Source organism: Falco peregrinus, chromosome 19 (assembly GCF_023634155.1).
Source record: "Falco peregrinus isolate bFalPer1 chromosome 19, bFalPer1.pri, whole genome shotgun sequence".
In the NCBI taxonomy this organism is placed as follows: Eukaryota; Metazoa; Chordata; class Aves; order Falconiformes; family Falconidae; genus Falco; species Falco peregrinus.
This window is the reverse complement of record NC_073740.1, coordinates 4,023,294-4,050,125: the sequence shown is the minus strand read 5'-3', so window position 1 is coordinate 4,050,125 and position 26,832 is coordinate 4,023,294. Positions and strand designations below refer to the sequence as shown.

Here is a 26,832-nt window from a genome sequence, read left to right as displayed (position 1 = left end):
CCGAAGGAAGGACGGAGGGATGCGGGTTCCCCGCGAAAGAAGAAAGAACGGAGGGATGCGGGTCCCCTTAGGGAGGGAGAGGGATGCGGGGAAAGCAAGGCGAGGGGTGCGGGCCCTCACCGGAGCAACGCTGCGGGGCCCCCCCCCCTCGCCGAGGAAAAGGAGGGATGCGGGTCCTTTCCCCCCCCCTCGCCGAGGAAAAGGAGGGATGCGGGTCCGTGTCGTCCGTCCCGTCCCCCCCCCTCCCCCCCCCGAGGAAAAGGAGGGATGCAGGTCCCCCCCGTCGTCGTCCCCCCGAGGAAAAGGAGGGATGCGGGTCCCTGCCCGAGGTGCGCGGTCCCTGCGCGCAGGGCCGGGGTCCTGAGCCGCGAGCAGGAGTCGCTCCCTCCCTTCTTTCCTCCCTTCCCTCCCTTTCATCATTTCCTCCGTGTTTTCTGTGTTTATTCATCGCTTCTGTTCCCCCAGATCTTGGCTGAATCCAAAGCATCACAAGTTATTATTTATTTTAACCGGCAGGTTTTTTCGCAGTCATTTTGTTGCGAGAGCGTTAAATGCATTGATGGGTGGGGAAAGGTCCTTTTGGTCTTTTATGCATATTTCAAGTTGCGGGCGCAAATTATATTTGCTTTGATTGTTACCAGTTTGAATGCATTAATTTGATAGTTCTTAAAAATAACGCGGGCTTAATTCTCAGCACCTGCAGAAAAGCATTTGGTTTGCAAATGAAACCAGTGTAAACTCGGCAGAAAAATAGGCTGCTCCTGGGTGGTTATCCTGTAATTCTGCTCCAAATTGTATTTCCGAGGGGCCTGATCCTGCCTGTCCCATTGATGCTCGGGAGAGCTTCGCCCTGGGCTCGCTGGGATGCAGGAACAGGGCCGCTGATGTGATGAAGGCGCTGATATTCTGGATCTCGCTGCTAATCTTTGCATCTCTTTTTTTTTTTTTTATTCGTTTTTTTTTTCCTCCCTCGTTCCTTCCTTTAAAAGCCATGTGCCCCCGAGCCCCCCCCCTGGAGAAGAAGAGGTTGGCTTTTTCCTGCTAATGCTGTAGACTTCAGGGGTTGGTTGTTATCTTTGGTTATCTAGCTGTATGAGTGGTGTCAATTCTTCATAAAGCTAGATAACCGAAAGTAAAAATAACCCCATTACACGCCTGAGGAGGATGTGGAGAAGAAAGGAAATTCATCAAAAGGAAGAGGAGGAAAAGAAAAAATGAAATGGAAAAAAAAAAAAAAAAAGGAAGAGAAAGGAAATGAGAGGCGGAAAAAAAAAACTGGGGAAAAAAGTCAACTTTTTGAGACTGGAATTAAAACCCGAGGTAGGATTTTTTTTTTTTTTTTTTTTTTTAAAAAGAACCTATTTGCCTCCTATGATTTTAAGAAAGAGTTTACTGATTCTGTGCATGTGAAGAAAACGTCTGTCTTGAGAAAGACAAGGATGTTGCCGCTCTCTCCTCGGCTGTTAACTGTAATTGAATTAACAAAGTAAAACTTCCAATCAGATTATGAATTAGTTAAGTCCAGGACACAGACTACAGATCAAGGATGAACTTTCATTGCATAACCAGTCATATAGCATCAGAGAATCCATAAATCAATACAGATTACTGTGTTGGATTATCTGTTTAATAAAGCAGCAACAGAGCAATGTTTATTAATGGTTGTTTTGCAAATACGAGCGCTTTCTCTTTTTCTTTTTTTTTTTTCTTTTTTTCTTCCCTCCCCCCCTCCCATTCCCTATCTGTTACATGTTTAATTTTCTTCCCTGACAGATATAACTTGATATCAGGATTAGAAAGAAGGATATGGTGATTTGGAAAATGGTTTCTTGCAATTTTCTTTGTTTTTCTTCCCTAGCACCTCTACCCCAATGCTTTCTTTCTTCTTTTAACCCTTTGTCTATGAACATTTCTTTGAATGGACTCAAGATTCCAAGATCGGGGATTTACAAAAAAATTATATCTCTAACTTGTGTATGAACCCACATGAGGCTAATTGGGGAACTTGATTTTGTCTAATTTATCCTCTCTGCAAATTCATGCTGGTCCTTACCCCTTTGACTGGATTATATGTCAACCTCTTCCTTAAGGAAACAGATTTATTTATTTTTTTTTTTTTTTTTACCTGCTCTACTGTAGAAGGGAATTTTGGGTCAAAGAGGTGAACTGGGTGGTTCCCACTCGCTTTTAATGGTCAGACTGGTTGCCTTAGATGCCACCTGCAAAATACAGCAACCTATTTGGAAAGGTGTCTTGATGTTGCTTAGAAGAACACAAAGCTCTTGTGATGGATTAAGCTTATATATTAATCTCAGAATGGTGATTCCAAGGGAGGGAAAAAAAAGGAAAAAAAGACTTCATAATAATAAAGAACAAATATGGGTGATAGCACCCAAACTAATTTTGGAAAGGAGCAATTATAGCGTTGCAACTTTGTGAAAATCCTCTTGTGAGAGAGGTAGAAAAAGCGCTGGCTTTGGACCTGTGCTGGACCCGCTCGTTTAGCTCATGTGCTCATCGGGATCTTTTAAAAAACCCAAAAACCCAACCCAAACCCAACCCAAACTGTTCTTGGTACCTTGTCTGGGGAGAGGCTGTTAGTTCGGGGTGTGATATGAAAGGTTCATCCTGCTCATCTGCTTACTTTAAATAAATAAACACGGTATTTCCCCCCCCCCCCGCCCACCCACGGCCCCGTAATTAAGAATAATTCAGCGCGTGTGTTAACTCCCTGTAATGAGCTGCTGGGGGAAAGCTTGAGGAAAACCTCCTTTCTGTCTTCCCTCCGAGGTTCATCTAGGTGCTGCTATTGTTCCTGGCGCTGCTCCTGCAGCCCACACCGGTGGTGGCAGGGGCGTAGGGAACTTTTTACAAGCTCTTCTATTCTCTGTTGCCTTGCTGCTGCTCCTCCCTTGGGCGAGCGCAAAGCGCCGCTCACCTGGCCTGGTGGCTCGTCCCCAGCTGGAAGGGGACATTGTGGGGGACAGGGTACCAGAGAAGCAGCTCCAGAAAGGATGGGAGCCTTGGGGTGTGGAAGGGGAGAGAGCATCCTCCATGGATGCTCATACCCTGAGTGTCTCGTAGGATGAAGTTGGACGCCCTTGACTTTGGTGACAGCGGGATGTCACCGCACGGAGCTCTCCTCCTTCGTCCCTCCAAGGCAGACTGAGCCGAGAGGAGAGCAGTTGCCGGTCGAGCCGGTGCCCACCAGGCTGATGGACCGGGCTGCATCTGTGGGTGGCCTCCAAGTCCTCGCATGAAGGGGTGCGGTGGCTCGCCCAGCGCTCTGTGCGCGGGGGGCGAGGGACATTTATTGCTGGCTGAGCACTGGTGAGCTGCCATGTGCCATCCACCATTGGCCGGTGTCTTCGTTCGAGGGGGGGGAGGCGGAAAAAAGCCCCTTTTGTCCAATCAGAGGCTGGAAGAGATGCTATGTGATCATCTTTTGGTGTTCCTAGGTGACCAATCGTGGTCTGTGCGGGGCCGCCATAGGCTGCTGCGTGATGGTGTCACTGGCTTGGGTAAAACAAAGGCACGAGCAGGGACAGGGAGATGCGAACTGGGGACGAGGGTGAAATTCGGCTGGGAATTTAGCAACCGGCAGCGTAGGGTGCCGATACATGGTGGGCTGGACCCAAGGGCAGGAGGTGCCCGTGCTGGCTGGTGATGGGGTGGATGGGTTTCAAGCCCACCGTGGCCACCCTGGCTCTCCGGAGCTTGTGCACCTCATCCCCCGCTGCAATAAGTGCCCTTTGAAATGGTCGCGAACCCCCACTTCTGCTGGGGAACATGGTGACACCGCAGGGCTAAAGCATCTCTAGGTCTTCACCCATCCCTTTGTGCTCCCAGCCTGGATGGGGACCGATTTCACCCCGCGCCGCTCTGCTGGTGGGTCCCTGGGGGCCACCAGCTCCCCAGGGGTCTCGGGGCACTGACCGTGTGGGTGGACTCTTCTTTTCCAGTTGGATTTTTGGTGGTGGTGGGTGACCGTTCCCAGTGGTGGGACTTGCGTGGCTGTGAGCTCAGCTCTCTGGAAGGCCTTTGGGAACACAAACTGGAACAGTCTTGCAAACAGCTGATTTTTTAATAATTTTTTTCCCATTTTTTTCCCCCCTTTTTCTCCCTGATTTGCTGCCGTAGTACACGGGCAATGAGAAAGCCTGGCGTGTTGGCGTGACGTTGATCCAAATTGCTGCTTACATGTGGCCATTTAAGCTTGCTTGGACACTATGATGTGACTGCTTCACACTCAGCACTGTCTACTTCGCTCTCCCTTATGGCCACGTAACTGCTGGAGACATTAAGAGGAGATATGCTTGCATGTTTGGTGTGGAGAGATTAGCTCTCCACGTATATTTTTTTTCAGGCTTAGGAGAAAAAAAAAAAAAAGGAGCAAGTGCAATACTAATTTTTCTGTGGTTCAGTGAGTCATTGAGAAGAACTAGCCTATACAAATATAAATGTTGAAAATGATTAATTTCATGCAATATATCACTTTCATCTAAGAAAGAGCTTGCTGTTGAGTCTCCCGTCTTTAATGCTTATGCCAGGGAGGCAGAAACGCAGCGGCTCAGTTTGTTGTTGAGTCCAAAGCCCCTTTGCACCGCGCTCATCGTACGAGCGATGCGCTGCGATCAACACCACGGGTCAGGGGATTGGAAAACATGTAGAAATACTCGTGCTGGTCAATGCTGCCAGTGGAGATTGACTTTTTCTTGGGGAAAGCAAAAACATTTCTATTTTTCATAAATAATATTAGCAAAATCGCTGCCCCAAACTGAGAAATAGTTAAAAAAATTCAATAAAAATAATAACACCACTCAGGATTTTTTGCATTTGAGGAAAGCAGACGTTTCCTGACTGAAGGAATTTTCTGCTGGCCTTTCACAATTTTAAAGTGAAAACAAAAGGAGGCCCTGATGGCTCAAGCCCTTCGAGGTCCCCTCAGAGCGTGAATCGCCCCTTTTCCTCCCCAGCATCTCCCTCCCACCGCGGTCCTGTGTGCAGGTGTGAAATGGCACTGCAGCGCAACCACAAAGAAATTCTGGAGATATGATAGGAGAGAAATATATATGTGTGTGTATATTTTTTTTTTTTTTTTTTAAATATATCGATCCATTTCCTTCCTCCAAGTGATCACAGGCGGTTTTGCACGGGAGACGGGATGGTTTTTGGAGGTGCTCTCCAGGCAGGGCTGGTGGCTTGCTCCCAGAATCACTCCTGGAAGCTCCAGGATTTTTTGGGGTGTCATGTCCATGTGACACGCAGCCCGGGACGCCTTGTCGGGCTGGGTTTGGGGGTGATCTCTGCGCCGAGATAAACCGTCAGGCTTCCTGCCATCGGTACCTACAGGGGTCAAAAATGCTTATTGAAGCCTCCAGCCGCTGGACCGGGGCTGAGAGGGGAGCTCGTCTTTGTGCCGAGAACAGAGTCTTTCCTCTTCAAACAATCAGGGCTTCAAAACCCCTGAGCGTTTTCAAGGGAACGATTTTTATGTCGGGATTATGATAAACCGGCTGAGTGGGCGCGCTAAGCCGCCATAGGAATCAGATCAGGCCCTGCTTTAATTTCAGCAAGTGGCGGGTGTGTGGGAACGGAGGCTGGGGCGATGCTCGGAATTAAGACCCTGAGCTCTGGGGGCCCAAGGGCCCCCCGTTTCCCTGCACAAATGAGAGGAGGGGTGCAGGCAGCTGCCTCCTCGCCCTGACCCCCGTCCCCATCCCCGTCGTGGCTTTGAGGATGCAGGACTGGCTCCTGATGCACGGCACTTTGCCAGGTGGTTTGCAACGCCCTGCGATGGCTTTGGGGTGTCCGATGCCCGTCTTTGTATGGCAGGAGGAAAAGGGAGATGGGATTTCTTGAATCCCCCACCCCCTTCCTCGCGCCATCCCAAGGTGCAAACATGCCGCTGGGTGTCCAGCAAATGGGACCGGACGGCTCTCCCGCACCCTGCCCGAGGGGAAGAGGGTGGCAGTGGCCTGGAGGGGGTGGGGAGGGACAGCTGGAAGGAAAATGATGAGCTCTGTGGTCTTCAGGCTGCTTGGAGGAGACGGGCCGCCAGCGGGCAGGTCGCTCAGATGCAGCTGGGGTGATTGGATGTGAAAGCGAAGCTGCGGCGCTCACCGCCCGTGCTGGCAGCATCGCCTCTCCCCTTCGCCCGCGTCGCTGCAGGAGGTTTTGCTGGCCCAGGCTTGTGTGACAGCATTGCCATCGTGGCAGGGAAGCTGGGGGTGGGGTGGGGGGGGAAGCCTAAAAATAGTCCTGGGGCTGCATTCTGGCTTGCCCTGCAGGATTTTCAGGGATGGAGATAGGAAGGGATGCGTGCGTGTGAGTCCCGACACCTCCCTGCTCGCTGCCCTTCCCCTGGCGCTGTCAAAGGCGGGCAGGAAGGGCGATAACCGGTGGGCTTCGGGGCAGGTGGGATCCAGCCACCTACCAGACCGTGGTGACAGTGGTTAGTTTGGCAGAAAAAGAGCTGGGAAGTCTTGAGTTAGGAGCCCTATGCCCGCCGCAGCGAGGGACCCCCCTCTGGGGTTGGGGCTGGGGGCATGTCCTGATGTCCTGAAGGCTGAAGGCTAATGGGGAGATCTTGGGTCGGTGCTCTGGGCCAAATCCATCCCTGGTTATCAGTGGATCGCAGTCTCGTGCTGCCATATAGCTCCGGGATTTATCCTGATATAGCCGAGACCAGCCTGGGACCTGGCATCTGTAACTGTAAAGCTAAGCTGTGTAATCCTCACCCAGCAGCCACGGCCGTGGCCTGAGCTTTGGCTTTGACAGCCCAGGCTAGGTGTAAAAATCTTTTTAATTCTACTTTCAGCGCTTTTAGGACCACAGGCGCTGGGACAAAGGGGGTTGTGCCAGGATGCTGGTGCAGCAGGGGGGAGCATCCGCGCTGGGTGCATCTGCTGGCTTTAACCGCTCGGTCTCATGCGATGAATTTTGACGGGCAGGTGGAGGGCACGAGGTGGAGCTTGCTCTGGGATGGGGAGAAAATGCAGGCTCTCCGAGGGGGAAAAAAAAACCCCAACCCAAAAAAAGCTGATTAATAAGTGTTGGGAAGGAAAAAGGTATTTATTGGGGTGGGGGGATAGCTTGGCCCCCGAGCCCCATGTGTGGCTCCTGGGGGCTCATCCTGTGGTCTCGCATCGCTTGGGTCGATGCAGGTAAACCAGCTTTAATTTGACCTTCAGTGGGTTCCTGCCTGCTGGAAGCTCAAAACTTGCCCTTTTAGGGCAAGAGGGGGGGGAAAAAAAATAATATCTCCTGAATCACTGTGTGAGCTCTGGGGAGGAGCAAGGGGGTCCCCCGGATCCTCATCATCCTTTTGGAGGCACTCGGTGCTCTTTGGAGAGGAGGAAGTGTTCTCCCGGAGGTGCCTGCTTTGTTTCATCTGTTCCTTTGGCTTTTAGTAAATACCTACTATTTTAGGTAAGAGTGAAATACTCAGCTTTTATGGCATTTCGTAGGAGCGGATTGTTTTAGGGATTCCCCGGTTGAACGGGGCAGGAATGCATCTGGGCCAAATAACCTTTCTCTGGCATCAGCAGGCACCAGCTGCTTGGGAGGAAAGTGCTTGAAACCCTACAATTATGGGATAATATATTCTGAGAGAGTTTCTCGGCTTTCTGTCCCTGAGCTGGCGAGTTTATATCCCCTCCCCGAGCCTTGTAAAAAAACTTGGATGTTCCTGTCGGCCCCTCCTTGATGGTGCCAGGAGCGGGGGGCACCCCACAGCGGCGATCTGCAGGGGCTCGGAGCAGGAGATAAAAAAAAACAAAACAAAACAAAACCAAAAAACTAAATTTTCTAGCATTTGCTTTGAATTTGTCTCTGTTCTCCCCTGTTTTGGTAGACAAATCATGTGTGGAAGTGCACCAATCTCCTCAGCTGCCTGTGGAGTCAATGGAAAAGCCGTAGGGAATTAGGAATAGAACTTGGATGGTTCAAGGGAATTAGGCACGTAATTCACTCGGGAGCTGTGATTAATCCCTCCAGGCACTGTTGGTATCCAGAGGACTTTTCTACCTGCTCGGGCCTGGCTGGGAGGTGCTGGATTTGACCCCTCTGGCTGCTGGGAGGTTTGAGGGCTCGGGGTGCTCTGCTGGGGTGGCCGGGTACCACGGAGGATGGGTACCACAGAGGATGGGTACCACGGAAGATGGGTGGCTCTGGGCCACTGAGCCCTTTGTGATTTTGCAGACAAACCCCATTCTCCAGAGAATTTTCTCCCTTCTCCCCCTTTGTTTTGGCTTTGAACAACAAAACCCACCAAGTTCCACCCCACCCCACCCCCCCACCTTATTTTTTTGTTGTTTTCTTTTTTATAATTAAAAAAAGTTCTGGTTGACCTTCAACCCACCCCTCCCTAGAAGCATCAGCAGGGCTGGGCTGCCGGAGGGAGAGCTTTGCCACGGAGCCAGGCATCTCCTTGGCTCTCCTGGTTCCAGATAACGGCTTCTTTTTGGAAAAGCAGGGACTGAGAGGAGCCCTGCCTGCGCTGCCCATCCCTGCCGCCCACCTCGGCCGAGGCTTTTGCCAGCACCAGGGCAAGCCGTTGGTGAAGCCGGGGCGAAGGCAAGCTGCCTCCCTCCTCCGGTGCGAGGGATGGCCACGGAGCAGGTTGCCATGGAGAACCGGGATTATTCTGCGCGTGTGTGTACCGGGGCGGGGTGCATGTGTGTGTGAATATCGTAATTTTTGTACAAAAATTTCCTTGTGATGGAGCTCAACGCTACCGGCGGCTGTGCTCACCCGACCTTGGGAGCTCCAACCTCCAAACCCCATCCCCTCCTCCCCAGCTTCTGCACCAGCTCCTCCATCGGACTCTTATCTCCAATAATCCCCCCGTAAGAGGGCTTTCTGCTTGTTATGACACCCAGTGAAAGCATGGGAGAAAGATCTTTTCTTCGCCCTTGTCCTCCACAGCCAGCCACTAGCCTGAATGGGAGGCTTTTTTGTGTCTCTGTGTGCCTGACTAATTGAGCTGAAGGACTTGCGTCTGGAAGGGCTTGAAAGGGACTTTTGTTGCCGCTGCGGAGTTTGTGGAAGGCGAATGAGCCCTGCTTTCTTAGGGGACGCAGGTCCTGGGCAAATTTGACTCTCGAGTGCTCACGCCTCTCTGGTTCTTTGGGAAAATTAGAAAAAAAAAAAAAAAAAAAAGGCTGGTGGGTTTGATTTTTTTTTTTTTCCCATTTTTTTTTTTTAATTCAGCAGGTTTTGGGGAGGGTTATCTGCAAGCCCCAGGCGTTGGAAAATTGAGTTTGGCAAAATAAAATCTGGTCCTGGAAAGGTTGCTGAGCTGGCTTTAAAAAAGGGCAGAGTGACACGTGTTAAAACCGGTTAAAAATAACAGTATCAGGAGCACCTGCCTCCAAAAACAACGGTATCAAAAGCCTTCACCTCCTGCTTTTTTAAAAACCTGATAATCAAACCCCAAATCTGCTCTGTAATCCCAGGGGGAATTGTTTTGTGGTCTAAGGGCTCTTCCAGGTCCCGTTGCATCCCATTGCATCAACTATCACGAGGCAGTTTGAGTCGCTGCTGCAAAATCCCTTTTTCCTTTCGCCCTGAACAGGAGTGATGAAAAGTCGGGACCATCCCCAAAAGTGGGGGGTTGTCCCCAGGTGAATCCTGGCCCCAGTGGCCATGAAGGAGGGAAGCCACCTGCTACCTGTAATAGCCCCAAAGCCCAGATCTTTCCTAAAAAACCCGAAAAAGTCCTGCTCAGTAGGAAAACCAAGAGGTTTGCCACAGCAATTTGAGATTTTCAAGGCTCTTCTCCATTGGGAAGGTTCTTTGGGGCACCTGGCTGGAGCCTTTGGGGGCTTTCCCCTCCCAGTGGTAGCTCCTGCTGCCCCATGTCCCATCCCAAGGACTTGGTGTTTCCACATGGCTCTGTCTAGGATATTTTTTTCCTGCCCTTGCTGATTTTTCATGATCTGATGCTGGATTCATTCAAAGACCAGCAGCGCCTTCTCCCAGCCCATGTTTTCCCCATGACGGTGCTTAGGAAGAGCGCTGTGCCGAGTGCTGAGCACCCCCAGTGGAAATCGTCCCCCCTGGCAAGGAGGGAAAACGGGGCTTTGGAGGGAAACGGGGGCTTTTTAGCAGAAGACAGCTTGGCACGTGGTGAAGGCTGGGCAGAGGCGCTCGTGGCTTTTGAAATGGCTGGTGGTGGAAATGGGGGACAAAGCGGCTGCATGGGGGATGCTCGGTGGTCCAGCACGCCGCTCGCTTCGCTCCCGTCGCACATCTTGTGATGTGCAGCCCCCGGGCCTCGTCGAGAAAAACATATCGTCAAGAAATACCTTGCCTTTGCCATTTTTACTTTTTTTTTTTTTTTTTTAATGTATTTCCTCTTATTTTTCCTTCTTTCCAGCACTGTTGCAGAGCTCTCTGCACGAGGAATTGCTGTCAAAGCTGCCAGGATCCATTCCACCCCCTGTGTGGATAAACACTCCCAGCGTGTGTTATTTGGCAGTCGGTTTCTAATGCCAAGTGATTAAAACATTTTGAAAGTTGAATTTTGTGATGTAGAGGCTGCAAATGTCTGCAATACCTCTTTTCCTACCCCTCTGCCCAAAGGCTGCAGCCTGGTGCTTTCGGGTTGCAAAAATGTTTTCCAGGGCCAAAGAGGTGCATCACGGTGGGGGAAAAAACAGAGCAAGTGGGTTTGAAACAGATGTGAGTAGTGAAATTGGATGGAGAAAGGAGGTGAAGGAAGAGGGAGGTGAATGAGCAGGAGCTGTTTAAACAAACAAACAAACAAAATTTAAAAAAAAAATTAAAAATGTAAAATTCAGTCTTGAAAATGGTGCCTAACTCCTTTTTCACGTGACCGTGTGAGGGAGGTTGTAAGAAATTAAGCAATTTCTGCAGCACCCCTTGCCGACCCTGTGCTAAAAACCCAAACTTGCTTTTCTTTCCAGCAGCCTGACGTCCATCCTGCCGCAGCTCCAGGGATGCTTTTGCCACCAGGTATTTGCTAAGTGAATCCTAACTAGTTAACTAGTTACCGTCCCGGGTAAATGACAATTTACATGCTATTTGTGTGCTCGTAAGAAAGCATTAGAGAAGTTTGCTTTCTCAGCACCGTGATATGATAATGATGTTGCATATTAGTCATTAGCAATAAGTAGCTGTCGGCGCTAGCATCACCGGCTGGGCACCGGAGTCGCACCAGCATCCCCCCAGCCCTTTTTTTTTCTGCACTTGGCTTTCTCTTCCCCCCTTTCTTTTCTTTTTTAAAATTATCATTTCCAAGAATTATTCAGAAAAAATAACAACCCACCCAATTCCAGCTTGGGAACTGGAAATTGGGGCTTGGAGTCAAAAACAGATGAAGGGAGCAGAGCAAAGCGCGCAGCTGTCAAGCTGCCTGCATGCTGGAGGCCAAAAACCAAACAAACCGACCCAAATTACCGTCTTTTTAAAAATTATTATTTCATTTACTTATTCCCCCTTCATCTTTTTTTCAGTAGGAAAGAGCCTGACTCACTTTTTTTTTTTTCCTTTTTTTTTTTTTTTTCTTTTTGGACACTAGAGGTTTGCGAAAGGAATATTTTACACTCTGCAGAGGCCCTACCAGGCTGGGAGCAGACAAATGAAATAAAAAGGTGGGCTTTTTTTTTTTAGAACTGGCCAGTAGTTCTGGATTTCTGCATTTCTGAGCGCACCAGACTGCCTGTAAAGCAAGCTTTTTTACCGTCTCTCTAACCAAATCCGTCAAATTTGGGAAATCCTTGCCCTAGCACATATCATTGCTCCCAACAGCCTTCAGCTTAAATGACCAAGAGTTTTTGAGCAGATGGGAAAAAAAAAAATATTGAATGTGAGTATGGGAAGGAGCTCTAGAAAATAATAGAAAAATCAGGAGGTTTTAGTGCAGGTGAGGCGTAATTTTTGGGTGAACCATGGCGGTACTATTAAAATGCGTTATGGTTGTTGATCGATAACAGCATCACTAGAAAATATTTTGAATTATGCAATGCATTGATTTCTCTGCTTTACAGCTCCTTGTAATATTCATCATTCCTACAATCCCTCCTTTTGGGGAGTGTGAGGTTACGCAGCTGGGATTTCCCTGTTTCAGTTCCCGGCGCTGGGGCCTTTGCGTTTTTGGGGCTGGGCTGGGGAACCGGGATTTTTCCAGTGGTTTGGAGAAACAGGGTGGTGGTCCCACGAGTTGCATGTTTCCGATGCCCTTGGAGCATCCCAAGGCGCTGGGGCGGGTCACGGGGATGCGGCTCAGGGCACCGGTGCCACCGCTACCATCTCTCTGCTCCTCCCTCCCTCCTCGGAGGACAACAGGCTCATTCAGCACTAGGGGAAACTGTCTAATTTTCTTTTTTTTTTTTTTTTTTTTTCCTCAACGCCAAACCTCCAAAAAAATGAAGCACGGGATTTCGGTGCGTTTCGTGAGGTTTTTTTCCAGCAGACGAAGAGACAGTGGCTCTGCGCCCATCCCGGCAAGCGCATTGGATGCAAACAGCCGAACCCTTGTGGCTGCCATAACCCTTTGCCGATGCATCACGGGGAGGGTTTCACCTTCTGCCGACAGCGGCCTGCTTTTTTCTGCCTTTCCTTTCTAATTTTATTTTTTTCAATGAATATTCTCTTTTTTATTTTCCCTTTTTTTCCCTCTTCCCCCTTTTCCCTTCTTTCCCTTTTTCTCTTTTTGTGTTTTGCTTGTGTTTTCCTTTTTCTTTTCTCCCAATTCTGCATTTAAGCCTGCTTTGTCTCCTGCCGGCGCGTTTAACGAAGGGGCAGCCGCTCCCACGCCAATGGGTTTTGTTGGGTTTTTTCTTGTTGTTGTTGTTGGGGTGGTTTTTTGGGGTTTTTTTTCTGGTGCTTTGTTCCACCCAATGCCCTCCCTGGGGACTTCAGGGCACCCGCTGAGGGGTGCGGGTCGGGGTGCCCAGGGATGGCCAGGGAAACACAAAGCCCCAAGGAAGACACGGGGCTCTTATTATCCTGGTGGTGCGCGAAAGAGTTAACCCATTAGAAATTCCGAGCCCTTCTTCCGATAGTTAAACCTGATTTGCATGCATTTGCATAATGAATGTCATTTGCATTCTTGGAGGTTGGCTACTTCTGTGGGAAAAGTCAAAGCGGGATTGCGGGGAGGGCGAAGGGGGGTCGGTGAAGAAAGAAGGGAAGATTTTTTTCCCCGCACCCCACGCGCATCCCTGCCCCTCGCCATCCTCACCCAAACGCGCTTTTTTTTTTTTTTTTCCCCTTCTTTCCCCCCATTTTTTCCCCCCCTCGATGCCTTCCTGCCTCTCCCTTCCGCAGGATCCACAAAAACCCAACACGGCGGATAGGCCGTGTGTCGAGGCGAAGCGCATCCTTTCCCTCTCCCCCCCTTCCCCTCCTTTAATTTCTCCCTCTAATTCCATCTTGGCTCCTGTTCCCGGCGCCCTCGCGCGCAGGGGGCCGCGGCCCCTCTCCCTCCCCTCCCCGCGGGTGCATGCGTGCTGAAAACGGTAACAGAAAGGGGAAAAAAAAAAGGTGGGAGCCACCATTTTAGGCAGCCGACATGTAAAATGGCCGATTCTCTTTCCCCCTTGGTCCTCGCCATGCGGTCGGCTGCATCCCTGCAGCATCCCGGGGATGGGGATAGGGATGGGGATGGAGCCCGCCCGCTGCGCCCCCGGGTACCACGGCCTCGCTGCCAGGCAGTGGGCTCCATGGGGTGCTCATCCCGGGCCTCATCCATAGAGATTTGCCTTTTCCCCGCCGGCAATGGTCACGGCACGGGGCGTCGCAGCCACAAAACCCCCCTTGGCCACGCGCAAAGCACCGACCCACACCCCAAAAATCAACCTCCTTTTGTTTCAGCTTCGGTTTTCGCGGCGGGGATGGCACCAAAGGCAAACGTATGGTCTTTTTTACCAGATTTTTTTTTTTTTTTTTTTAATTATCGTTTAAAATGACCTCCACGCCACATGGGGATATTGCGGGGTTTGAGGCTCGGCTGCAGAATTTTTTCCTGCTCGCAATAGATGACATTTAATTCTTTGTGTACTGCGATAGTATTAGGGAAACAGCTGTTTGTTTATTTTTTCCCCCATCCCCCTCTTTTTTTTTTTTTACTAGAAAAATTCAACAGACTCATTTTTCTGTTGCTGAGACCATTTTGTGGCTGCTTAGGAGGGGGGAAAAAAAAAAATCAAATGTGAAACATGAGCAAATTCATCCCCTCCTTGTGTGTGATGGGCAGAGGCGTGAGAGGCTTCACCTGGTCCAGATGATTTGTGGGTACCAAGTTATCGCACTAACGTTAATAAGAGAGAGGGGGGAGAAAAAATCACTTTTTGAAACAGATGACCTGGTGTGAACTGATTAATTTTACTACAGCACTTGAAATATTTTGGGGCGGGTTTTTTTTATCTGAAGGTCCCGGTTATGAGAGGCTTGTGGTTGAGGGGAAAAAAAATTGATGTTACATGAGGCCGGGTTTGTTGTTCTTTTTTAAATTTCTCCCCATCCCTCTGTTGCCATGAGACCTGGAAAGTTAAAAGCCTAAATACGCTGAGCGAGTTTAACCCTGGTGCGACGGGAGTTTTGCAAGCAGATTAAAAATAACCAGAAATTTCTTCTTAGAAGAAAAAGAAATCACTTTTTTTTTTTTCTTTTTTTTTTTTTTCCTGGTGGACTGATGCTCGTGCCCCAACTGGGGTTGCCCCCCACCCCGGGAAGCTCAGTCCTGGTCCCGTATGGGATCTGTAAGGTGTGAAGGGACCAGGGATGTGGTGACCATCACCATCATATCCCTTTTGGTGGCCTCGACCGCTGCCACCCGGGGTGATGCTTCAGACCCAAAGGAGATGGGGGTCCCTGGGAGATGTGGGGTGGCCCCGGCAGCAGATCCAGCCCGAGCTGTGAAGGGTGGGCAGCCATGCGCTTCCCCCACCCCTGCCTGCCAAACGTGCTTAGTCAGGAATGGGAAATACTTGCCTAAAACTTGCAAAAATGCGCTAAGGCTCTTAGCTATTTGGCTAAGCTGCATCTACTTAGTTGATTTCTCACTGCGTTTATTTATAACCTTTGGTCCACACTGGGGGATTGTATTTTTTTTTTTCCTTCCTTTTTTTCTCCCTCTTACCCTGGGATGGGGCATATGAGTGGGGCAGAAGTGGGGCTGGAAGGAGAGGACGGGGCTGGGCAACCCTGCTGTCCTCCCACCAGTGCCACTCGCGCTCCATCACTTTATTTGCACAGAATCTGATAGCCTCTCCAATTTCTGTAGCGTTATCAATGATTTATGGGGCTCATGGACAGGAGAAAAGGTTCTTTTCCTGGTCCAAGTGCATTCCTTTATTAAACAAGCCAAGTAAATTCTACACTGGGCATTAAAATCCATGCGTAGCCTGTGAATAGCCGTGGACAAAAGCAGTTTATACAGACAAAAAAAATATATAAAGTGAATTTTAATATGATCTTAAAATAAGAAATAATTCTATCAGGATGTTCCAAAGCAATACGGAGCAGCAGCTGAGGTCGTGGCTGCTCGGGTTTGGTATTTTTAGGCAGGGATGCTGCCCATGCTGGAGTTCTCCTGCATCAGCACGGGGAAAACCTCGCGGAGCACCGAGGTTAGGGGCACTGGGGCGCATCACGGGGGCCTCCTCGCTCTGCATTTGATCCAAGCCCCTTCCCTCGACGCAGCTCCCACCAGTGATGGGTCTGCCCTGGCTTGGCCACTGCAAAGGGCTCTTGGGGCAGCCCGGTTTTCCCGGTGCCTGGATAAATCCCCCCCGGTTGCAGGGTGCTGGTGGGTTTGGTTTGGGCTTTCAAGTGCCTTGGTGGGGCCACCACTGCCCTGGGCAGGGAGGGATGCCTGGAGAACATCGCTCCCCAGAAGGCAAATGAGGAGGAGTAGGGGGAAAAGGTGTTTTTTTGACTTAGATTTATAGTTTTCAGTCCTGGCTTGTAATTTCTTGAATACTTGGGGTTGGCAGGATTGTTACTATGACCAGAGCAGGCCACTGGCTGGCACCATGCTTGGTGGGGACAAGGGATGGTGACGGTGCAACGAGAGCTTTCCCCTATTTCCAATCCCCCTGGAGCAGATTCCAGCTCCTCTCGCTCCCTACAGGGCTACGACCCACCGGGTCATCTCCCCAGGGCTCAGCGTGGGGAACCGACACAGTTGTGAGGATGCTGAGAGTTCTCCAGTCACCTTCCCTCTTCCTCCTTCCCACTTTGTGCCAGAAACGTGGCTGTAATCTCCCTGTACTGGTGTAATCCAGCCCGGGGAGGACTGGGCTGACATTTAACGCCTTCCCATCCTTTTTTCTTTCTCTCCCTGCCAGGGAGGAGCGTGGGTTCACCCTACATGATGCTCTGCTTGCTTTCTGGTTGGCGAATCGCAGGTCTCTGGTCCTGGGGAAAGTTCTCAGGGAATTTCCCAGTAAGTGGATTTTATTTTTTTTTATTGTTTTTTTTTTTTAAAAAAAAAGCTTTTTCATAAGCTCTTACACTGGGCAGTCTCTAGCACTGGCACCCTGGTGGGATGGGCTGAGTGTCCCCACGGCAAATGCTTGGGATCTGGTGCGAGACCATGGTGACAACATTTTGGGGAAAAAGAGGAGCCAAAAGCTCCGTTGTTGCCAGCACCTTCCTCACCCTCCGCTGGACCCAAACCTCAAACAACCGTGGATTGTGGATTTTGTTCTGTATTTAACTTCTGTTCTGGTGGGTTTGTTAACTCTTAATCCTCAAACCCTGTGAGAGGTTCCTTTCCCACCTGCAGGAACAAAGGGCTCCTTGGAGTTTTTTCGGGGTGTTTTGGTTTTGTTTTGGTGGGGGTTTTTTGTCTTTTAAATGGAAAGAGGATAATAAAAGTGTTTCTGTTGCTTTTGTTTTTAACTCAGATTGGCTCGCTAGAACATGAACCCAGGAGTGGGGGCTAGGTGGAAAAAACCCCACCCTCCAAAAGCCATGAGACCCTGGCCGTGCAGGAGCTGCCAGCAAGACCTGTCCTGTGGGACCCTCAACAGAAGCCCCTCACCACAGCTGATCCCATGTGCACCTTCCTCTTCTTCCTCCTCCTCCTCTTCTTCCTCCTCCTGCCAGCAGACCCTGGTCTGGAGCACAACGTAGATTGAGATTTGCACCAGCATCCAGCCAGGCTGCTCAGGGCTGCTGGCCAGCACAGGGCTTCAGCGTGGGGACACCAGCACCAGTCTGGGGACACATGGGGCGGAGAGGACACCGGGACATCCCCGTCCCAGCACTGCGCATCGCCCCGTGGGCAGCTCGCTGGTGAGACCGGGGTGGGATGTGGGTACCGCTCCGGCGGATGGCATCGGGGCGTGGGGATGCTGCATCCATCAGGGATGGGGACCACAGGTAGAACCCACGCCGGTGGGCAGCTGGCCTGAGGCGGAGGTGATGGGCAGGGGGAGAGGGGCTGGGAAGGGACAGTGTGTTTATTAACGAGGCGCAGCTGAAGCGGGTCCTTTGCCAGTGGTCAAGTCTGAATCACAAACTCCGCATTGTTTCCGAGTGGGTTCAGCACATTTCCCTTCTCCCCCTCCCTTCCCCTTTCCTCTCCTCTCGCCCTCGCACAAAGATGTCATTGTGCCGGGGACTTGGTGATGGCAGCGTTGTTATTTGGTCAAAAAAAAAAAAAAAAAAGGAGAAAAAAAAAAAAGAAAAGAAAGAAGTGGGGAGGGGGGACCCAACAAGGTGAAGAGGTTTAAATCAGCTTAGCCCAAATGCCAATTAAAAACCAAAGAGGATTAGGCTTGTGATCAGCAGAATAGACAGTCATTGTACCCAACGAGGAGGTTTCCCCCTCCAGGCCCAACGCAATCATGCCGCAGGTCTCTCTGCCGATCGTCACCGCTCTCCTCTCACGGTGGGATGGAGTGGGGCAGGGGCTGCCCTCGACCCTCAGGAGCTGGGCTCCCGCATCTGCAGGACATGGGGCAGTGAAAAGCCCCACCGGGTCCTGGTGCAAAACCCTTTTTCTTGCATTTTTGAAGTGTATGCAAGGACTCTTGCCTTGGCTTGAGTTCAGCTGAGCATCGAGAGGTCTTGATCCTTCCTTTCTAGGGTGAAATTCTTTACTATGATGGTGGTGAGGTGCTGGCACAGGTTACCCAGAGCAGCGGTGGCTGCCCTGTCCCTGGAAGTGCTCAAGGTCAGATTGGATGGAGCTTTTGAGCAACCTGGGCTGGTGGAAGGTGTCCCTGCCTGTGGCAGGGGGGTTGGAACTAGGTGGTCTTTGAGGCCCCTTCCAACTCCAACCCTTCTATGATTCCATGATTGAGCTCTCTGCCAAGGGGAAGGTCTTCCCTGGAACAGGCTCTTGGTCCAAGTGTGTCCCTCAGCTAGGAGCTGGTGGACAGCCCCTGGGATGAGGTCCTGCCCCTGTGTCCGGGCACTGCCCCCACCTTGCTCTACCTCCACATGCAGCTCTGCTCCAGCACTCCCAGGTGCTTGTGCTAGCTGAAGGCTCTCACCAACCATGTCCCTGGGCTGTGGGGGCCATCAGTCAGACCCCTGTTCCCAAAGCAGCCAGAGCATCGCCTTTGGGCACGGAGCATCACACGGGCTGTCCTCCGGCCAGTGGAGATCCAGAGGAGACTTTGTACTTCTCTGCGCCGCGGCCCCTGGAGGTGACATCTTTGGTGCTTTCTCTCTGGTTTAGTCCTCCCAGGCCATCCCCTAGCTTGCTCCTTGCACGGTTAAAGTCTAACATAGCCAGAAGCCATGGTCCTTGTAGCATCCTCACCCGCAGGAGAGGAACTTGGCACAGGTGAGGTGGGTCTGGGTGCTTGCTTGGACATCTGCCCACGCTCAGGCTCACGCGGCTCACCCAGCTCTAAGCATCTCTCCCAGTACACTGGGAAACCGGTAAAAAAAGAAACAACCCAGGAACAGAAAGATGCTCCATACCAGCGTGGCTGCTGCTAACGGGGGTCGGAATCTGTGGCCATGGTGGTTTCATTCCTGACTCTACCAACAGAGCGGTGAAGGCAAATGCCACTGCAGCCAAGACAGGGGTAAAAAGTGTGTAGCCAGACCAGGGGTGTCTTTATACCACACTGGCAACTCACAAAGGGTCTTTGCTTAGGTAGGAAGTGTAATTATACGCTAACTTTAAAGCTTTTTTAAGAAGAAAAGGTGTCAAGAGTAGGTAGGAACCAAGCCAAGCAGGGGCAAGTTTAAAGAACATCAGCAACAAATTCTGGTGGAGCTTCAGCACCTCCGTGCCTGGGTCCGGGTGGGTTCAGCCTGAGCCCCCCCCTTCTCTTTTAGCCTGATGCTGCCTGGTGGTTGTGGGTGTAAGGGGACCCCCTGCACATCTGTCCCACCTCTTCTCCGGGTCTCGGTGGGATGAATCCTCTCTGCTAAGGGGGACCATCTCCTGCTTGCGGTGGCCCTGGCGCTTGGTGGATGCCACTGTCCTGCTTTGCATGGGAACCCAGGGAGGGCTGCGATGGAGCCTGCTCCGGCCCCAGCCATCACCAGGCAAAAGCTCATGGGAGAAGCTGAGCTGAGATGCTGCTGCTATCGGCTCTAGATGCAAAACGCTCCCGGCCTTGAGCCACCGAGAGGAAAAAGGAGCAAAAGGGCCTTTTCTCTGAAGAGTGGAAGAAGGAGAAAGCGTCCCACCTCTGGACCAGGAGCCATTTCTCCCCCATCCTGGGTATGGTTAGCATTGGCCGAGGGACCACGGTCACGATGTGATGGACAACTCCGGTACCCAGGCAGTGGATGCTCGGCAGCATTTTGGGGCAGAAAGCGGGGATGCTGAGGAGCGGAGGAGATGCGTTTTGAGGGACAGGGAATGAGTGAAGGAGATATCATGGGCCAGGAGGTACAATGCCACCATCTCCCTCCTTTGGAAACCCTTCATGCCGCCACTTTCCCTATGCCCAAGGATGCCCAGCGGCACCCAGTGAGTGCACAAGCTGTGGGAGCAGAGAAGAGGGCAGGATCCGTCCCCTTTTGTTGCTGCCGTGTAATTTATGATATGAGAGGGGGCCATTGTCTGGACCCATCCTGTATTTTTCCGAGGGCTTTGCCTCTCTTCCCAGACCCCCGCTGTGCTCCTGCTACTGTACCGTTGCTATGGGACATGCTCCCCGCGCCGCGGCTATGCGGGGCAGTGCCGGGGAGGGCTGCCCACCGTGGCTGGACCCATCTGGAGCCCCCAGCCCCGCTGCCGGCAACCCAGCCGCTCGGCGGCCCCGCTGACGTGCTGAGGGCCTGGGAATGGGGCTTTCGGCCCCTCCAAGTTCACGGCCACCGGAGGCATTCAGCTGCCGGAGGAGGGGGGGGGGGGGGCAGCGGGATCTGGGGCGTTTGGCTCCATTCTCCCTTCCCTTTCAGCTCTGGCAGTGTCCTCGGTGCATACAGATCCCCCGTCCCTTTCTCCTCCTGACAAGTGCGCACATAAATAAATTACCCCACCGGGCGAGTGTGGAACAATCTGTCCCCTAAATTCTATTCATCGCCAGACAGGACCCATTATTCCCCCGATTAAAGCCGCTGGAGTAGCTTGCAAGGGTTACAGTTACTCTGTCAAACTGTAAATAAGACACTAAAAATAAAGGGCGCTGGCGAGGGAAGGGGGAAAGGGAAGCCAGACTAATGCCTGCTGCTAGGGAAACCGAATGAATCCCTAATGACGCCTGTGTACAAACTGCAAATAATGAAGGAAAAGTGACAAACAGACCGCGGCCGGGCTGTGGTGAGGTCCCCGTTCGACGGCGGCGGTGGGGACCCGCTCGCCCCTTCCTCAGGGCAGAGCCGACAGGAGCGGGACCCCCGTGAGCAGAGCGTTTAAGCCCTTGGGCTTAACTTACAGAGAGGTTTAGGTCTTGTGGGAAAACACAATTTTTCAGGCAACGGGAATTGCCTCCTCTGCTGGAGCCTGCATCCCTTTTTGAGGTCGCATGGGGAAAACGTCCATCGCCCATGGCCTCAGGGCAGCGTGCAAAGAAGCAGCCCCCAAAACTTTAGTGGTCTGCTGTTGGGAGTGCTGCACGGAGCTCTGATGTAGGACAGGGCTGGAACTGGCGGCTGGGAGGGGCGGGGTGTTAAGTCCGTCTGGCTGCCCAGTGCAGCCCGGGCTCCCTCCCACCCACAGTGGGGCATCGTGGCTGAGACCTGGTGCTCAGCCCCAGCTCTGCTCCTCGCCGCTGTGTGATAGATGGCGGGGAAGGACGTCTCCAGCCCTCAAAAGCCTCTCTGGATAAAATCCAAATCCGTTCTTGCTGCTCTCTTACCAGCCAGCAACCACAGGGATGTTCACCTCTCAGCGGATCCTTCTTTTTTTTTCTTTTGATACCTTAGACCTGAAGAGCAAAAAATTATCAGTAATAGGCTCATCCTGGGTTTTCCTCAGTTCCAGAGGGACTGGGATGGGAGAATTTTATTTCAGGTCTGGCTCAGAACTATTCCCATCAGCTGCAAGGGGCTAAGTGTTGGAAGGCTCCCTGTGTTGCTCGGGGAAATAGTATTTTGATTCCCGTTATGCAAGCAGGGAAAAGATGGAGAGAAAAGGGCTCTGAGCTGTGCCTCTCGGCGCGGATGCTCGCTCTCAGAAAAAAAGAGAAAGCAGAGAAAGTCTCGGTGGGGCCACGTGGTATCGGGGACCAGGAGCAGATGTGTCACTGGGCTGGAAACTGAGCTCTCGTCCCCCAGGACACCACACTGCACATCTATCCTCCCGCAGAGCCTGGCAGCGTCGGGGCATTTCTGGGACCTCATCTGCCACAAGCACCAAGGAAGGGCATATCCAAGAGCTGGGGAGCACCAAGGTGCTGAGCCTGTGGTGCGGGTGCTGCCGAGCAAAGCACTCCCCCATTTTCCCACCCCCAGCAAAATTGCAAGGGTCCTCGTGCAGGCAGAGGGGTTTGTAGAGATGTGTGCTGGTTTGGTGTTTTCACAAAGATCAGGCATCTTAAAAGGGGTTTTTCAGACCAATATGGAGCCCAGTTGCGTTTCCCAGTCAGGTCAAACCTGGACTTAGCGGATTTCTTCCCTTTCTGTCTTAGGAAAAAAAAAAAAAAGGAAAAAAAAAAAGGAAAAAAATCAAACCCTTTTCACCCCCAATGCCTGGCTGTGAAGCCCCATGACTCCACAGCAGCATTCCTGGGATGTTCCCCAGGCGCGGTGGTATGTGCAGAATTTCAAACAGTAGCACATAGCTCCACATCTCCTGGATGCAGTTATTTGGGAGAAACTCCCGGATGGAGCAGCGAGGTTTATTATTGCTACTCCTAGTAGTGATGGCTGTGCAGCACCTATAGCCCCAGGTAGGTGGGGTGGTGGTGGTGGTGAACAAGAGGTGTTCTCTTGTCTCTACCCTCCAAAATTTACCAGCTTCGTTGGAAAAAGAGAGCAATTTGGAAAAAGTCTTGTAACCAGCCAGGGTTGAGCAAGTCAAACCCAAACCTGGGCTGTCCCGGTGCTCCCCAACCATGGAAATGGGCAACTTTTCATGAAACCTGCTCCCTGGAGGTTGCCTTTAGAAAAGTGATGGTCTTAGAGAGCCTCATCTCATCCTGGGAGAGGGTTTGGATCCCGTGGGCTTCACTCCCTTGCCAGGGATGGCTTTGCTTGAGGTCCTGGGAGCGGCTTCGGTGCCAGGGCTGCACTCCAGAGCGTGTGGAGAATGGCAACACTTCATAAAAATGAAGTTTTTCTTGCCTTTCCCCGCCTGAATCTCTTGGATCCGATTTTTTTCAAGGTTTCTCTCCACCTGTAAAAATATGATTATTGCTCTTTGTGTTTTAACGAAAGCTGTGATTCCCCTCCACGTCAATCACCTGGCTCCAGAAGCTTTAGCCTGGTGGCAGTTGGTGGCCCTTGAGCAAAGCACGTCCTGACCAGGTTCACCCTACGGCCACCTGGAGAGATAAGGAAAATCAGACCTTCCTCGATATTAAATATGGTTTTACCAGTTCTGAGAAGATAATAAAGATATAAAGATACGAAGATAAATATCTTTATACCAGTTCTGAGAAGATCCTGTGCCTACCTGTCACTCTTTCTTCTCCGTAAAAAAATTTTTTGGAGGATTTTTTTTTTTTTCTTCTATCTATGGATGTAATCTTGATGTGTCCGTACACCAAGAGCTGGCAGCTCACTCTTCTCTTCCTTGGGTGCTCAAAGATTGCTCAATAAGATCTGCAGGGCTGCTGAGGGGCTGGTGGGGGCCGAGTTTCAGCACACACCCCCACACCCCCCCTTCCCTTTTCAAGGATTTGGATGAGGCAGATACCTGCAGTTCAGTTTAATTCTAAATTCCAGATCTGGAAAATGTTTGCAGGCACGGCGTGCACAGAATGCACACACGTTTGCAATAATAGCCAGGTAGCTTGCATGGCTAAATCGCTCTGGATTTTTTTTTTTCATTTTTTTTTTTCTTCTTCTTCTTCATTATAACCTTCTTTTAAAGCACGTTTAAATGCTTCCCCACAGGCTCGTGTGAGGGCTGTTAAGGGCTTCATTTGAATAAATAAGTGCATAGGTAGAGGAGGAACATCACCATAACCCCCTGGAAACTCCAGCGCCAACGATGGCATCAGAGAACTGGCAAGTGGGAGAAGGGGCTCGATGTTATATATTCCATAAAGTAGAGTAATTAAGTATTACTAGTTTTGATGACTTCAAACAGAGTGACTCCAGGAAATAAGCCCCTTCTTTATAATTAGTGGGATTTCCTCTGCATCAAACGGAGAGATTGATTCTTTAATCTGCTCACATGCTTTTGATTTGGTCTTTCAGCTGCTTGTACCAACTGCTTCTACTCCCTGCTCTTGCCGATAAAACCTTGCAAAGGAGATTTTAGGAAGGCATGACCTGAGTTGAGGTCTAGGATTTTCTTTGTGTGTGGCTGTTTTGTGTATTCTTAATTTGCCAGAGATGATGATGGTGATGAGAGCAATCATAAAAAAAGAAGAGCGACCCAGGTTTTGAACATCCGTGTGTGTTTAGGTCGAAGAACTGGGCTTTGGGTGGGTTTTTTGTTGCTGGTTTCTCCACCCAGTGTGTTTATTAGCTCCGGTGCATGCTCTTTCAAACCTGCAAAGATCATTTTGGCTACTTCTCTGCAACAGCCTTGAGCTGGCCCAAGTGGGGCTCATTGCAAAACTTTGCTCTTGTAAGAGAGGACAGAGCTGATGCGGGAGCCTGGCCGGTGTTTTGAGGGCTCAGCTGAAATAAAACCATGATTTTTTAAGGGTTTGGGATGCGCAAAGAGGCCCCTTTTCTAGAGTATTTCAAATGTTTGGTGTTGGGTTAGGACTAAACCCCGGAACTCTGGAAGTTCTGCCTGAAATAAAATCCACCCAAATGTTGCTGTTTTCCCAGTGAAGAGCTCAGGAGGGAGCAGGAATTTGCCTCCCTGCAAGTGCAAGAAGGCAATTGTGAGCAACCAGCTCCTCCCTGGGCACATCCAGGGGGTCTCTGGCACCGTATCAATCGTATGGGAAATGTGGTCTGGGGTCTCTGCTGGTGCCAGGCACAGGTCCAACCTGCCCTGAGCTCCCCCCACCTCCAAAATAGCTCAGACCTTGAATCATCCCAGCAAACAGCCCCTGGGCTGGATTTTTTTTCTGGCACGTGAGGTTCTCCTGGGACCTCTGCGGAGGGAAAGAAGGGGAAAATTTGGGACTATGTTGTTTTCCATCCATCTTCTGGTCCTGTTGGAAATGTGTAGCGTGGGCAGGAGAAGGGCTCGCGGCGCTGCGCCTCGACTTTTGCATCCCTTTGGGTGAAAATCAGAGGATGATGGCTCTGTGAGGGGTTGTTTGGGTAGCTGTAGAGCAGAGACTGGCACCTCAACCACACCCCCTCTTTTTTTTGGGGGGGGGCTGGCATCGCCCTCGGTGCACGTCACGCACAAATAGAGTGGGGAGGGTAAGCACGGGGCTGTCCCCACGGCAGTTTGGTGGCCACAAGCCTGCAGGGAGGAGCTGTGGGAAGAGGGTCTGGAGTTCACCTGGAGCCAGGATGCGGTCCAGGGATGCAGGGATAACGGCAGAGCGGCCGGTTTAGCATCCCCCTCGCAAGCCTCCCCCCCTGTCTGGAGCAGTGTTGAACACAGATCGTATAATTAGGGACCCGGTGAAGACGTAACTGTACAATTATGCAAATAGTGATCAAAATCACTGTTTTCAGCAGAAATGCCTGAAGATCAAGACAGAAGCTTCATGCAACCTTAATTTAATCCGGTCCTGCAGGAGTGGGGAGGTCTGATGGATGACCCAACCTCATGCCTGCCTGTGTTTCGCCGGGCTGGGGTGGGAGGCGGGGGAGAGGAGCACAGGAGCATGCTAAGCGAGGGAAAAATGGCCCTGGGATCATCTTCCCGTATTGGCAAAGCAGGGAAAAACCACCAGAAAGGGAAATGCTGATGTTTACAGGGATTTTCTTTCAATTTCAGGTGGAGAACACGAGACTGGAAGAAAAAAATAAAAAGGAAGAAAAGAAAGGAAAAGTCTCCAAACCCAGGAAATCTGTGTTAATTGCTTATGAATGTCTCTGTCTAAAAAATTATCGAATTGATGTTGTCGTGCTTTTTTTTGACAGCCTGTCTGTTACATTTTTTTAAAATATTCATGCACCGAAATCTAATTACTAGGCAAATTTAATGATAATGAAATGAAGGCACTTTAGCAAAAAGCACAGGGCCTTGTTAATGTTTTCTCAGCCTCTGTCTTGTTCATATTTTAAAAATGTATATATATTTTTTTACAACTGCCTTTCTTGCATGTAAGAAAAAAAAAAGATTGCTGAAAATAAAACTTGGATTGCTGAAAATGTTTGTGGTGGCTCTGTTTATAATGATGGGGAATTTGCAAGGTGATTAAAGGTGTTTTGCAAAAATCAAATGAGCCTAAACTAATCAGATAAGGCAGATGAAATATTATTATTAGAGAGGTAACATTAAGAGTGTGCCTGGAGGCTTTAACGAAGATGAAGACTCTAGTGTGCTGTGCAAAGGCAGCAACACCCTTGCCATCCTCTGGACCTCTCCACCTCCTTTCCAGGGCATATGTCTTGCCCGTGCCCTCCCTAAGCCAGGTCTGGCTGGGCAGAGCATGCACATGATGGCTGGAGTGTCGCTGTGATTAATGGAGCACGCATGTGATGGTTGGAGCATGTGTGTGATGGTTAGAGCATGCATGTGATGGTTGGAGCACTCACTCATGTGATGGTTGCAGCACGCACGTGATGGTTAGAGCATGCATGTGATGGATGGAGAATGCACGTGATGGATGGAGCACACGTGATGGTTGCAGCATGCACGTGATGGATGGAGCACCCACATGATGGTTAGAGAATGCATGTGATGGATGGAGCACACACGTGATGGTTAGAGCATGCACGTGATGGTTGGAGCACACACCTGATGGATGGAGCACGCACATGATGGATGGAGAATGCACGTGATGGATGGAGCACACATGTGATGGTTGGAACTTGCACGTGATGGATGCAGCATGCACGTGATGGTCAGATCATGCCCCAAGCTCCCACCACCCCAGCTCCACCTGCTCGAGGTCCCTGCACCCCAGCTGCGTAGGCACCAAGCAGACCACTAGCAGCTGAGTGGTGGGAACAAGCTGGTGGCCACCCGGTGAGCCTGAGGAGACAACACCTGAGACCCATGAGCAATCAAGGTCACCCTGGGCTCCTGGGCTGTTGCTCTATTTAAAGGAGAGCACAGGAGAGCTTTGGTTTCTCTCAGCCTTCCTCTGTGGTTTTTGGTGTTGCTGCAGGCTGTGGTGTTCCTCTGTGCCAGTGCTGGTTCTCCTGCACCTCTGCTCTCAGGTTGGTCTCTTTTCTTTTTTTTGG

The 26,832-nt window shown here is 50.9% G+C and overlaps 1 long non-coding RNA gene across 2 annotated transcripts; it reads left to right on the top strand.

Moving 5' to 3' along the window:
* Positions 1-1,156: 1,156 nt before the first annotated feature.
* LOC114011863 (uncharacterized) lies at positions 1,157-25,790 on the top strand. Of its 2 annotated transcripts, none has more exons than XR_003553980.2 (5): positions 1,157-1,320; positions 10,932-10,980; positions 16,320-16,417; positions 16,881-17,271; positions 25,418-25,790. It is a non-coding gene; the product is annotated as an uncharacterized LOC114011863 (long non-coding RNA). The 2 variants fall into 2 exon arrangements; XR_003553982.2 differs by having other exon boundaries at positions 19,276-25,790.
* The last annotated feature ends 1,042 nt before the right edge of the window (positions 25,791-26,832 follow it).